We start from the raw sequence: 12048 nt of genomic DNA on the forward strand, positions 1-12048 counted from the left end.
TGAGCTGCACACCCAGCAGCTTCTGAAGTCTCCCCTGAGGCCCCACAGGCTCCCCACTCTTGTCCCAAATTCCTCACAGATTTGCAATGTCAGGGATGTTCCTACCATCCTGACATCCACCCAGGCCCTGGAAAACCAGCCTCTCTTAGCATCCTCTCTTTTTTTTTTTTTAATTTTATTTATTTATTTATTTTTTCCCCCAAAGCCCCAATAGATAGTTGTATGTCATAGCTGCACATCCTTCTAGTTGCTGTATGTGGGACGTGGCCTCAGCATGGCCGGAGAAGCGGTGCGTTGGTGCGCGCCCGGGATCCGAACCCAGGCTGCCAGCAGCGGAGCACATGCACTTAACCGCTAAGCCGTGGGGCCGGCCCAGCATCCTCTCTTCTGAGAGGTCTCATCCACTATTTTCTTTTTTTTTTTAAAGGCTCCTAATGCAATTAATTTTCTTATTAATGTCATCAAAAATCAATTCATATTAATAGTATTCCAATTTTTGATTCTGGGCTTTCCTTTTTTCCCCCAACTTGATTGAGGAATGGTTGACAAATATAATTGTCTATATTTAAAGTGTACAACATGATTTGATATACATATACATTGTGGAATGATTACCAAGCTTGAGATATTTAACACATTCATCATTTCACATAGTTAACTCTTTTTTTTTTTTTTTTGTGGTGAGAATGCTTAAGATCTACTCTTAGCAACTTTAAGTACACAATACTGTATTATTAACTATAGTCACCATGCTATACCTTACATCCTCAGAACTTCTTATTCTTATAACTGAAAGTTTGTACCCCTTAACCTACATCTCTCCATTTCCTCCATTCCCCAGACCCTGGCAACTGCCATTCTACTCTCTGTTTCTATGAAATTGGCTTTTTTTTTTTTTTTTAGATTCCACATATAAGTAATACCATACAGTATTTGTCTTTCTCTTTCTGACTTATTTCACTTAGCATCATGCCCTCCAGGTTCATCCATGTTGTTGCAAATGGCAGGATTTCCTTCTTTTTTATGGCTGAATAATATTCTGTTGTGTATATATACCACGTTTTCTTTCTTTTTTTCTTTTTTTTGTTGAGGAAGATTGGCCCTGAGCTAACATCTGTTGCCAATCTTCCTCTTTTTGCTTGAGGAAGATTGTCGCTGAGCTAACATCTGTGCCAGTCCTCTATTTTGCATGTGGGACGCCACCACAGCATGGCTTTATGAGTGGCGTGTAGGTCTGCACCAGGGATCCGAAACTGCGAACCTCAGGCTGCGGAAGCGGAGCATGAGAACTCAACTACTATGCCACCGGGCCGGCCCCTATACCACATTTTCTTGATCCATTCATCTATTGAAGGACATTTAGGCTGTTTCCATGTCTTGGCTATTGTGAATAATGCTGCAATGAACATGAGAGTGCAGATATCTCTTCCAAATACTGATTTCATTTACTTTGGATATATACGTGGGAGTGGGATTGCTGGATTATATGGTAATTCTATTTTTTTTTTTGGGGGGGGAGGAAGATCAGCCCTGAGCTAACATCCGTGCTAATCCTCCTCTTTTTGCTGAGGAAGACCGGCTCTGAGCTAACATCTATTGCCAGTCCTCCTCCTTTTTTTTTTTTTCCCCAAAGCCCCAGTAGATAGTTGTATGTCATAGTTGACATCCTTCTAGCTGCTGTATGTGGGTCGCGGCCTCAGCATGGCCGGACAAGTGGTGTGTCGGTGCGCGCCCGGGATCCGAACCTGGGCCGTCAGTAGCGGAGCGCGTGCACTTAACCGCTAAGCCACAGGGCCGGCCCTCATACGGTAATTCTATTTTTAATTTTTTCAGGATCCTCCATACTGTTTTCCATAGTGGCTGCACCAATTTACATTCCTACCAACAGTGCACAAGGGTTCCCTTTTCTCCACACCCTCTCCAATACTTGTTCTCTTGTCTTTTTGATAATAGGCATCCTAACAGGTGTGAAATGGTATCTCATTGTGGTTTTGATTTGCATTTCCCTCATGATTAGTGATGTTGAGCATGTTTTCATGTACCTATTGGCCATTTGTATATCTTCTTTAGAAAAATGTCTCTTCTGGTCTATTTCTTAATGAGATTATTTGCTTTTTTGCTGTTGAGTTGTATGAGTTCTTTATATATTTTGGATATTAACCTCCTATCAGATATATGCTTTGCAAATATTTTCTCTCATTTCGTAGGTTGCCTTTCAATTTATTAATTGTTTCCTTTGTTGTGCAGAAGCTCTTTTGTTTGATGTAATCCCACTTGTTTATTTTAGCTTTTGTTTCTTGTGTTTTTTGGTATCTTATCCAATAAGTTATTGCCAAGACCAACTTGGCAAAACACAAGGAGCGGTTTCCCTATATTTTCTTCTAGGAGTTTTACAGTTTCAGGTCTTACATTTAAGTCTTTAATCCACTTCAAGTTAATTTTTGTGAGTGGTATACGATAGTGGTTCAGTTTCATTCTTTTGCGTATGGCTGTCCAGTTTTCCCAGCACCATTTATTGAAGAGACTATCCTTTCCCCAGTATTATTCTTCGCACGTGTGTCAAAAATGAATTGACCGTATTTGTGTGAGTATATTTCTGGGCTCTCTATTCTGTTTCACTGATCTATATGCCTGTTTTTATGCCAGTACCCTATTGTTTTGATTACTATAACTTTGTAATATAGTTTGAAATCAGGAAGTGTGATGCTTCCAACTTTGTTCTTCTTTCTCAAAATTGTTTTGGCTATTCAGGATCTTTTGTAGTTCCATACAAATTTTAGGATAATTTTTTCTATTTCTGTGAAAAACACCATTAGAATCTTGATAGGGGATTTCATTGAATCTGTAGATTGCTTGGGGTAGTATGGACATTTTCACAATATTAATTCTTCCAATCCAAGAACATATCTTTCTACTTGTGTCTTCTTCAATTTCTTTCATCAATGTCTAATAGTTTTCAGTGTACAGATTTTTTACCTCTTTGGTTAAATGTATTCCTATGTATTTTATTGTTTTTGATGCTATTATAAATAGGATAGCTTTCTTAATTTCTCTTTCAGATAGTTTGTTGTTAGTGTATAGAAATGCAACTGAGTTTTGTATGTTGATCTTGTATCCTGCAACTTTACTGAATTCATTTATTAGTTCTAACAGTTTTTTGGTGGAGTCATTAGGGTGTTTTATATAAGATCATGTTGTCTGCAAGCTGATAATTTTCTTCCTTTCTGATTTGGATAACTTTTATTTCTTTTTCTTGTCTGATTGCTGTGGCTAGGACTTCCAGAACTATGTTGAATAGAAGTGGTGAGAGTGGGCATTTTTGTATTGTTCCTGATCATAGAGGAAAGGCTTTTAAATTTTGACCATTGAGTATGGTGTTAGCTTTGGGCTTGTCATATGTGGTCTTTATTATGTTGAGGCACATTCCTTTTATACCTAATTTGTTGAGAATTTTTGTCATGAAAGGCTGTTGAATTTTGTCAAATGCTTTTTCTGCATCTATTGAAATGATCATATGGTTTTTACCATTCATTCTATCAGTGTGGTATACTCATGTGTTAGTTTGCCTATGCTGAACCATACTTGCATCCCAGGGATAAATCTCACCTGATCATGGTGTATGATCCTTTTAATGTGCTGTTGAATTCAGTTTGCTAATATTTTGTTGAGGATTTTTGCATCTATGTTCATCAGGGATATTGGCCTGTAATTTTTCTTTTCTTGCTGTGTCCTTGTCTGGCTTTGGTATCAAGGTAATGATGGCCTTATAAAATGAGTTTGGAAGTGTTCCTTTCTCTTCAAATTTTGGGAAGAGTTTGAGAAGGATTAGTATTAATTCTTCATTAAATGTTTAGTAGAATTCACCAGTAAAATCATCTGGTCCTGGGCTTTTATTTGTTGGGGGATTTTTAATTACTGATTCAATCTCCTTGCTCATTATTGGTATCTTCAGATTTACTTTGTGATTCAGTCTTGGTAAGTTGTATGTTTCTAGGAATTTATCCATTTCTTCTAAGTTATCTAATTTGTTGGCATATAATTGTTCATAGTAGTCTCTTATGATCCTTTATATTTCTGTGGTATCAGTTGTTATGTCTCGTTTTTCATTTATGATTTTATTAATTTGAGTCATTTTATCTCTTTTCTTAGTTTTGCCAAAGGTTTGTCAATTTTATTTATCTTTCCAAAAAAGCAACTCTTCATTTAATTGATTTTTACATTGTCTTCCTAGTCTCTATTTCATTTATTTCTGCTCTAATAATTATTATTTTCTTTCTTCTGCTACCTTTAGATTTAGTTTCTTCTTCTTTTTCTAGTTCCTTGTGGTGTAAGGTTAGAACACAGATACAAAAAACCTCAACAAAATACTAGCAAACTGAATTCACTCTTTTTTTTTTTTTTCTGAGGAAGATCAGCCCTGAGCTAACATCCGATGCCAATCCTCCTCTCCTTTGCTGAGGAAGATTGGCCCTGGGATAACATCTGTGCCCATCTTCCTCTACTTGATATGGAATGCCGCCACAGCATGGCTTGACAAGCGGTGCGTTGGTGCGCGCCTGGGATCTGAACCCTCAAACCCCGGGCTGCCAAAGCAGAGCGCGCGCACTTAACCGCTGCACCACCGGGCCGGCCCCTGAATTCACTCTTTTTCATTCTTATTTCTTTTTTATCCTCTGACTGGATAATATCAAGAGATCTGTCTTCAAGTTCACAGATTCTTTCTTCCTGGGTGGGCCAACCCCTGGGTGACATCCTTATTCCCTCTTTACCATACAGCCCATCAGTCTCTAAGCCAGTTCCTCCTGCCTCCTGATTCTCTACTCTGTCCCCTCATCTCTGTCCTTATGGCTCAGGATGGCTCAGGACTTGTGCTCTCCCACCTGGACCCAGACCTCAGGCTCCTCTCTGGCCTTAGTCTCTCCCCTCCAGCCTATTCCCCTCTTGGCCCCAGAGGAGTTTTTTTGAAACCAAGACCTGAGTTACACAGCCCTATGTCCAAATCTCAGTTAGGACACCAACTCACCACCCCTCATCCCTCAGCTCCCACTTCTAAGCCATTATGAAGTCCTCTATGCTCTACTACTAAAATACATTTCAAATCCATCCACTTCTCTCCAACTCCAATGCCACCATCCTAATCCAGGATCTCATCATTTTCCACACAAATAATTATAATTGCCTCTGAACTGATTGTAGTGGGTTGAATGTTGACCCCCCAAAAGGTGCGTCCATGTTCTGGAATCTGAATGTGACCTTATTTGGAAAAAAGGGTTTCTGCAGATGTAATTAAGTTAAGGATCTCAGGAGGAAAGCAACCTAGATTATGTGAGTAGGCCCTAAATTTAATGATGTGTCCTGTTTTATAAGAGACACACAGAGGAAAAGACACAGAGCGAAGAGGAGAATGCCATTTGAAGAGAGAGGCAGAGATTGGAGTTATGCAGCCACAAGCCAAAGCAGTCCTGGAGCCAACATAAGCTCAAAGAGCAAAGATCTGATTCTCCCCTAGAGCCTCCATGGGGAGTGCAGCCCTGCCAACACCTTGATTTTGGACTTCTGGCCTCCAGAACTGTGTGAGAATAAATTTCCATTGTTTTAAGCTACCAAGTTTGTAATAATTTGTTATTGCAATCACAAGAAACTAATACACCAATCTCCCCCTATTCCACCCACCAATCCCTTCCTGAGAGATGAGTACATGAGTAACTGGAGGTCCAGGGGTAGGTGGCAGAGATTCACTAGATACTCACCAACTTGGTTTCTTCTTTCCTCTTTCCTAGGCACACAGGAAGACTACATTTCCCAGGCCTCCTTCCAGTGAGATTGAGGCCACGTGACTAGTCTTGGGCCAATAGGGTGGGTGCAGTGTGATATAGGCCACTTCTGGACTCGGCCATAACATGTCCTGTACAGGTTTTACCTTGTCTCTCTCCCTTCACTTATTGGCTGACTAGAAGCTGAGAAGTCATTGGAGGACTCAGGGATGGAGAGCCAAGAGATAAAGGAGCTTAGGTCCCTGGTTTCTCCTTGGAGGAGAGCCTTTTGGACTTTATATAAGTATGAAAATATTGCATTAAGCTACTAATATTTTAGGGTTGTGTGTTAAAGCAACTAGCTTTAATAGTCCTGACTGCTATGGGTAGAATACCTGTAACTACGTTTTAGTCAGCATCAAAATTCAGATCTGTGATAAACTCCAGTGCTTTCAAATTTTCTTTTAGTAGTTTTGAGTGCATAATGTTATTTTTTACCTTTTTTTATTGTGAAAGATGACACATATAGTAATGTTCACAAAACACAATGTACAGCTCAGTGAATTATCACACAGTAAATATCCATGTAACTAAGATCAACATTAGCATCAACCCAGAAACTATTTACTCCCTTGCAAATCACTAGCCCCTTCCTCTTTTTTTTTTTTTTGTGAGGAAGATAAGCCCTGAGCTAACATCCATGCTAATCCTCCTCTTTTTGCTGAGGAAGACCGGCTCTGAGCTAACATCTATTGCCAATCCTCCTTCTTTTTTCTCCCCAAGCCCCAGTAGATAGTTGTATGTCATAGTTGCACATCCTTCTGGTTGCTGTATGTGGGACGCGGCCTCAGCATGGCCGAACAAGCGGTGCGTTGGTGCATGCCCAGGATCCGAACCCGGGCTGCCAGTAGCGGAGCGCGCGCACTTAACCGCTAAGCCACGGGGCCGGCCCCGAGCCCCTTCCTCTTGACTTATAACACTATACTTTGGTTTGGCCTGTTTTTAATTACGCAAATAGAGCCATCGAGTAAGTATTCTTTTCTGTTGGACTTAATTTTTTTCAACATTATGTTTGGGAGATTCATCAATGGAATAAGTAGCAATAGTTCTTACATTCTCACCATTCTGTAGTATTCCATTGTCTGAATATACCACAGTTTATCCATTCAACTGTTGATGTACATTTTGGTTGTTTCCAGTTTTGGGTTATTACAGATAATACGAGTATAAATACTAAAGAAAAGAAACATTATTTTTAATAGTATGTTTTATTTAATCCAACATATCTAAAATATTAACATGTAATCAATATTAAAAGTATTAATGAGATCTTTTACATTCTTTTTGCATTGAGTCTTTGAAATCCAGTGTGTATTTTACACTAACAGCATATATCAATTTGGACTCACCACATTTTGAGTGCTCAGAAGCCATATGTGGTGAGTGGCTACCATCTTGGACCACCCAGCTCTAAGGGAAACCAATCCACCTGATGCTCTATTCCATCTTTTCTTGCCTCCTCCTTACGGACATCCCTCCTATGATTTGTTTCCTCTTTCCTCTGAATCACCAAGTTCCCCTTCTCTACCAACTCTTTCCTACTAGCATACAAACGTGCTATTATTTCTTCCATCTTAAAAGCTCATTCCTTGACCATACATCCTTCTACACTTTCGTCCCATTTCTTCCTCTTCTTGATAATAAAATCCATTAAAAAGTTGTCTATGTTCACAGCTTCTTCTTCCTCTCTTCCAAGTCTCCCTTGACTCTACTCTAGTAAGGCTTTTATCCTGACTCATCCACCAAAACCACTTTTGTCCAAGTCACCAATGATATCCATGCAGTCAATCCTTGGTCCCCCTCTTACTTGACCTCTCTACACCAGTGGTTGTGGTCCCTGCAAGGGCAGCATCAGTGTCACCTGGGAACTTGTTAGAAATGCATATTCTCGGTCCCCATCCCAGACCTACTGTAGTGGGCTAAATGGTGGCTCCCCAAAAGGTATGTCCTTGTCCTAACCCCCAGAACTTGTGAATGTGACTTTATTTGGAGAAAGGGTCTTTGCAGATGTAATTAAGGATTTCAAGATGAGATTATCCTTGATTATTGGAGTGGGCCCTAAATCTAATGTCAAGTGTCCTTATAAGAGGCACCCAGAAGAGAGACACTCCTAGAAGAGAAGGCCACTTGAAGACAGAGGCAGAGATTGGAGTTATGCAGACAAGCCAGGGAATGCCTGGAGCCACCAGAAGCTGCCCTTAGCCCAGACATCCTATTGTCTGCCCAGAAGCTAGAGGGATCCTCCTGTTAAAACATAAGTCACTTCTTGACTGAAAATCCTCTAATAGCTTTTCATCTCGCTCAGGAAAAAAACCCCAACTTCCTACCATGACCTACAAGGGCCTCCACACAACACTCTGGCCCCTGCTACTTCTCTGATCCCATCTACTACCGCCCTATCCCTCAATCACTGGGACCCAGTCATACTGTCTTCCATGCTGTTTCAAGAACCTGTCAAGTACACATCTGCCTCTAGGTCTTTGCCATTGCTGTTCTCTCTGCCTAGAATGCTCTTTCCCATGTTGTTCACGGCTCCCTTCCTCATCTCCTTCAAGACTCTTCTCACTTCCTCTGAGAGGTCTTTCTTGACTACTCTGTCTATAGCTCTCTGCCTTGTCCCCTCATAACACTCTCTTTTGTTTTCTTTTTTCTTTTTTGGTGAGGAAGATTGGCCCTGAGCTAACATATGTTGCCAATCTTCCTCTTTTTGCTTGAGGAAGATTGTCCCTGAGCTAACATCTGTGCCAATCATCCTCTATTTTTTATGTGGCACGCCGCCACAGCATGGCTTGATGAGTGGCGTGTAGGTCCATGCCCAGGATCCCAACCCGGGAACCCCGGGCCATCGAAACGGAGTGTGAACTTAACCACTACGCCACTGGGCTGGCCCCTCTTTTGTTTTCTTAATGACACTCTCACTTTTGGAAATTCTTATTTGTTTGTGTGTTTACTGTTTTTTTGCCACTAGACTATAAAATCTTTTTCATAACAGTATCCCGAGTGTCTAGGGCAGTGTGCGGCACATCGTTCAACACATATTTATTGACTGACCTTTTTCCAAGTGACTTGAATTCACAAATTTTCCTGCCTCAGCGCCTTTGCATAGTCTCCAGGCCTGAGATGCTTACACCTCATTTTTCACTAGTAAATCATCCTTCAAGCCTCAGGTTCAATATTACTTCCTCAGAGAACTCCTCCCTCCAAATTAGGTCTGTGTGTTGAAGGATGGAATGATTTCCACAGATTGTGATGCATTCTTACAGCACCTAGACATTTTCCTTTACATCTCTCTGTTCAATGGTAAGTATCTAAGCCTGTGGTTCTCAACATGTGGCCCAGGGACCCTCAGAGGTTCCTGAGACACTTTCAGGAGTCCATGAAGTGAAAATTATTTTCATAATTTCATAATAAAATTAGGATGTTATTTGCCTTTTCACTCTCATTTTCTCTTGAGTGAACAGCAATGTTTTCCAGAAGCTACAGGACATGAGCTATTTTGACAGACCCAGTGCAGAAACAGAAATGAGAATCCAACTGTCTTCTATTAAGCTGGGCATTAAAGAAATTTGCAAAAACGTAAAACACTCTTCTCACTAAATTATTTTTGGTGTGGAAATTATAGTTATTTTAAAAAACGTTATTTATGTTAACACATGGATTTCTTTTTTTTTTTTTTTTAAAGATTTTATTTATTCCCCCCAAAGCCCCAGTGGATAGTTGTGTGTCGTAGCTGCACATCCTTCTAGTTGCTGTATGTGGGACTCGGCCTCAGGATGAACGGAGAAGTGGTGCCTCGATGCGCACCCGGGATCCGAACCCGGGCCGCCAGCATCGCAGCGCGCGCACTTAACCACCAAGCCACAGGGCCGGCCCAACACATGGATTTCTGATGATAATATACATCTTAGAAATTTCTCAGTTTTAATATTTATAGATATAATTCACATAAACGCACAACTTATATAAATATAGCCCACATAAATTATTGGGGTCCTTAATTTTTAAGAGTATAAAAGCAGTCCTGAGACAGAAAAGTTTGAGACCCACTGACCTAAGTAAATCTTCATCTGGGTTTTTGATTCTTGTCTGCAATTCCAGTAGATTTCTCAGCTCTCTGAAGGCAAGGTTCCTGTCTGTCTTGTTGGACACATATTTAAGGTTTGGCTAGTAGTAGGGGAGCCTTAAGTAAGTGTCAAAGGTTTGAAGTCAAGAAGGAACGAATGGGAAGACCAAGCCTCCCACCTCATCCTCACCGCCACCTTCCTTGGGGCCGTGGAAGCAAAGCGCATGCTCCAGACCAAGCCCATGGCTAAGAGCCTAGCAGGAGCAGTGGAGGGGAGAAACGGGACCGGAAACGGGCTTGGGCTCCTGGTCCAAAGCGGGAAGCGAGAGAAGCAGCGGCGCATGCGCGGGCGGAGGGCGTGCTCAAGTGTGCATGTGCGTGCGCGTGCGTGTAGGGATGAAGCTGACGCGGAGAGGGCGGAGTGGCGGAATCATCCGCTAAATCGGTAGAGGGCGCGCGGGGGAGCAGCTGCGCATGCGCAGAGGAGCAGCTGCGCATGCGCAGAGGAACAGCGGGAAAGGCGGCCCTTCGGCCAGAGCGAGGAGGGGCGCGTGAGCGGGCCCGACGAGGCCTGAAGGGAACTGAGATGGTCGCTAGGCTTCTCAGTTGAGGCTTTTTCACCCTCATTTTTGCCTGACTGACCAGACTGAAGAGCCCAGGCCCCCTGAGGCTAGGGTGAGGGTGACTTGGCTCCAGAGAACCCAGAAACTCATAGACCTGAGGTGTGTGAGGCTAGGCGTCACTCCCGGGGCCTGAGGTCCCTGGACTCCCCCGAGGGGTAACAGGCCACCTGCCGGGAGCCTCCTGGGCTCTGTGGGGCTGAGGGATTAAATAGGCCTGAGAGGGCCCTCTTTTTTCGTCCCCTAGGACCTAGGAAACTGGCTTCAGCCCCTTGACCCTCCTAATCTGACTTGGAGTCAGTCCCGAGGCCCAGCCTTCGGGAGACTCGGCCATCAGTCCCTGCCCGCTGGGGAAACCCATGGTTCAGGCTCCCAGACAGCGGAAGCCGGGTCCAGCCCCATCCCCGGCCTGTTAGGGACAAACAGTTATGTCCTGCTCCTTGAGGAACCTGGACAGCTCCCTCCTTCCCTTTTTGGAGGTTATAGTTCCAAGGAGGGAGGTAGACTGGGAGGAACAGGCATTTCTGGGGGACCCTGAGCATCCCCCCACAGGGCATGGGCCTGGGAGAGCAGTTGCTGGAATGACGATGTAGGGGGGTCTCAAACGTTGGGTCACCACCGGGGCCTCCCGAGCCTGGGAGGAAGGGTCTCCCAGGGGTCCAGGGGGCTTTCTAGGTGTCACAGATGGCCAGATTGCAGAATCTCAGGTTGCCAAACCTCGGTCCTCTCACTGAAGGATCAAATTTACTAATTGACCAGAAACCTCGTTTTAAGGAATACACTCTTTGAACGTGTTCAAGAAAGGTGGATATATATTTTTCTTGAATACAATTTTCCTGTTTTTAGTGGAACACAGAGTCAGGGTCAGTGTTCACAGCCTGAATTATGAGAATCAGAAGTACTCCTTGTTGTTTTGAGGTATGTTACACTTCAGCTGCTGGAAAAATATCTAGAAGTAGTGAAGATCTGTGCTTCTTAGGTAAGCTGCCAACTATGAGACAAATGTCTCCAGCTGGCTCAACTTGGTTAACTTTTGAACGAATTGAATTAAGATTTCTGTTTATTCTTACACCACCAGCTTCCCCAACAGGAAAGCAAAACGCAAAAGAAAGAAATCACTGTGGACGCTTTTTAGAGTTTATCTTATTTGATTTTGTGTTGATAAACTGAGGCTCTTGGTTACTTTGTCTGTCTTGAGCTTTTGTGACAGCGTTTTCTTCCAGCGTTTCTCCTAATTCTCTGGCCATAACTTCTTTTTCTTTATTTTTTATTTTTAACATTCTAAATTGTGAAATAGAATATGCATTCACAAAAGTGCATGGGACATATACACAGAGTTTTAAATGAATAATTATAAAGCTTATCTGTGTAACTGCTGCTCAGATCAAGAAACAGAACATTACTGTGAATCTAGAACATCTCCTGTTGTCAGTTCACCATCGGTCTTTTAGTTTCTTTCTTTTACCTTCCTCCCTTTTAGAGGTAACTTCTAGTCTGACTTTTGTGCTAATCATTTCCTTGCTTTTCTTTATACTTTTACCATGTACATGCA

General features: G+C 42.3%; 1 protein-coding gene across 1 annotated transcript in view; it reads left to right on the plus strand.

Annotated features, from left to right (window-relative positions):
• SLC6A16 (solute carrier family 6 member 16) overlaps positions 1–12048 on the plus strand; it is a 39634-nt gene that overhangs the window by 4537 nt on the left and 23049 nt on the right. The window contains exon 2 of the mRNA XM_087421913.1: positions 5370–5573. The gene's annotated coding sequence lies outside the window, so the exon portion shown is untranslated. The remainder of the gene's footprint in view (positions 1–5369; positions 5574–12048) is intronic.

This window comes from Ceratotherium simum, chromosome 33 (genome assembly GCF_057802395.1).
Source record: "Ceratotherium simum simum isolate JZ-2026a chromosome 33, ASM5780239v1, whole genome shotgun sequence".
Taxonomy (NCBI): Eukaryota; Metazoa; Chordata; class Mammalia; order Perissodactyla; family Rhinocerotidae; genus Ceratotherium; species Ceratotherium simum.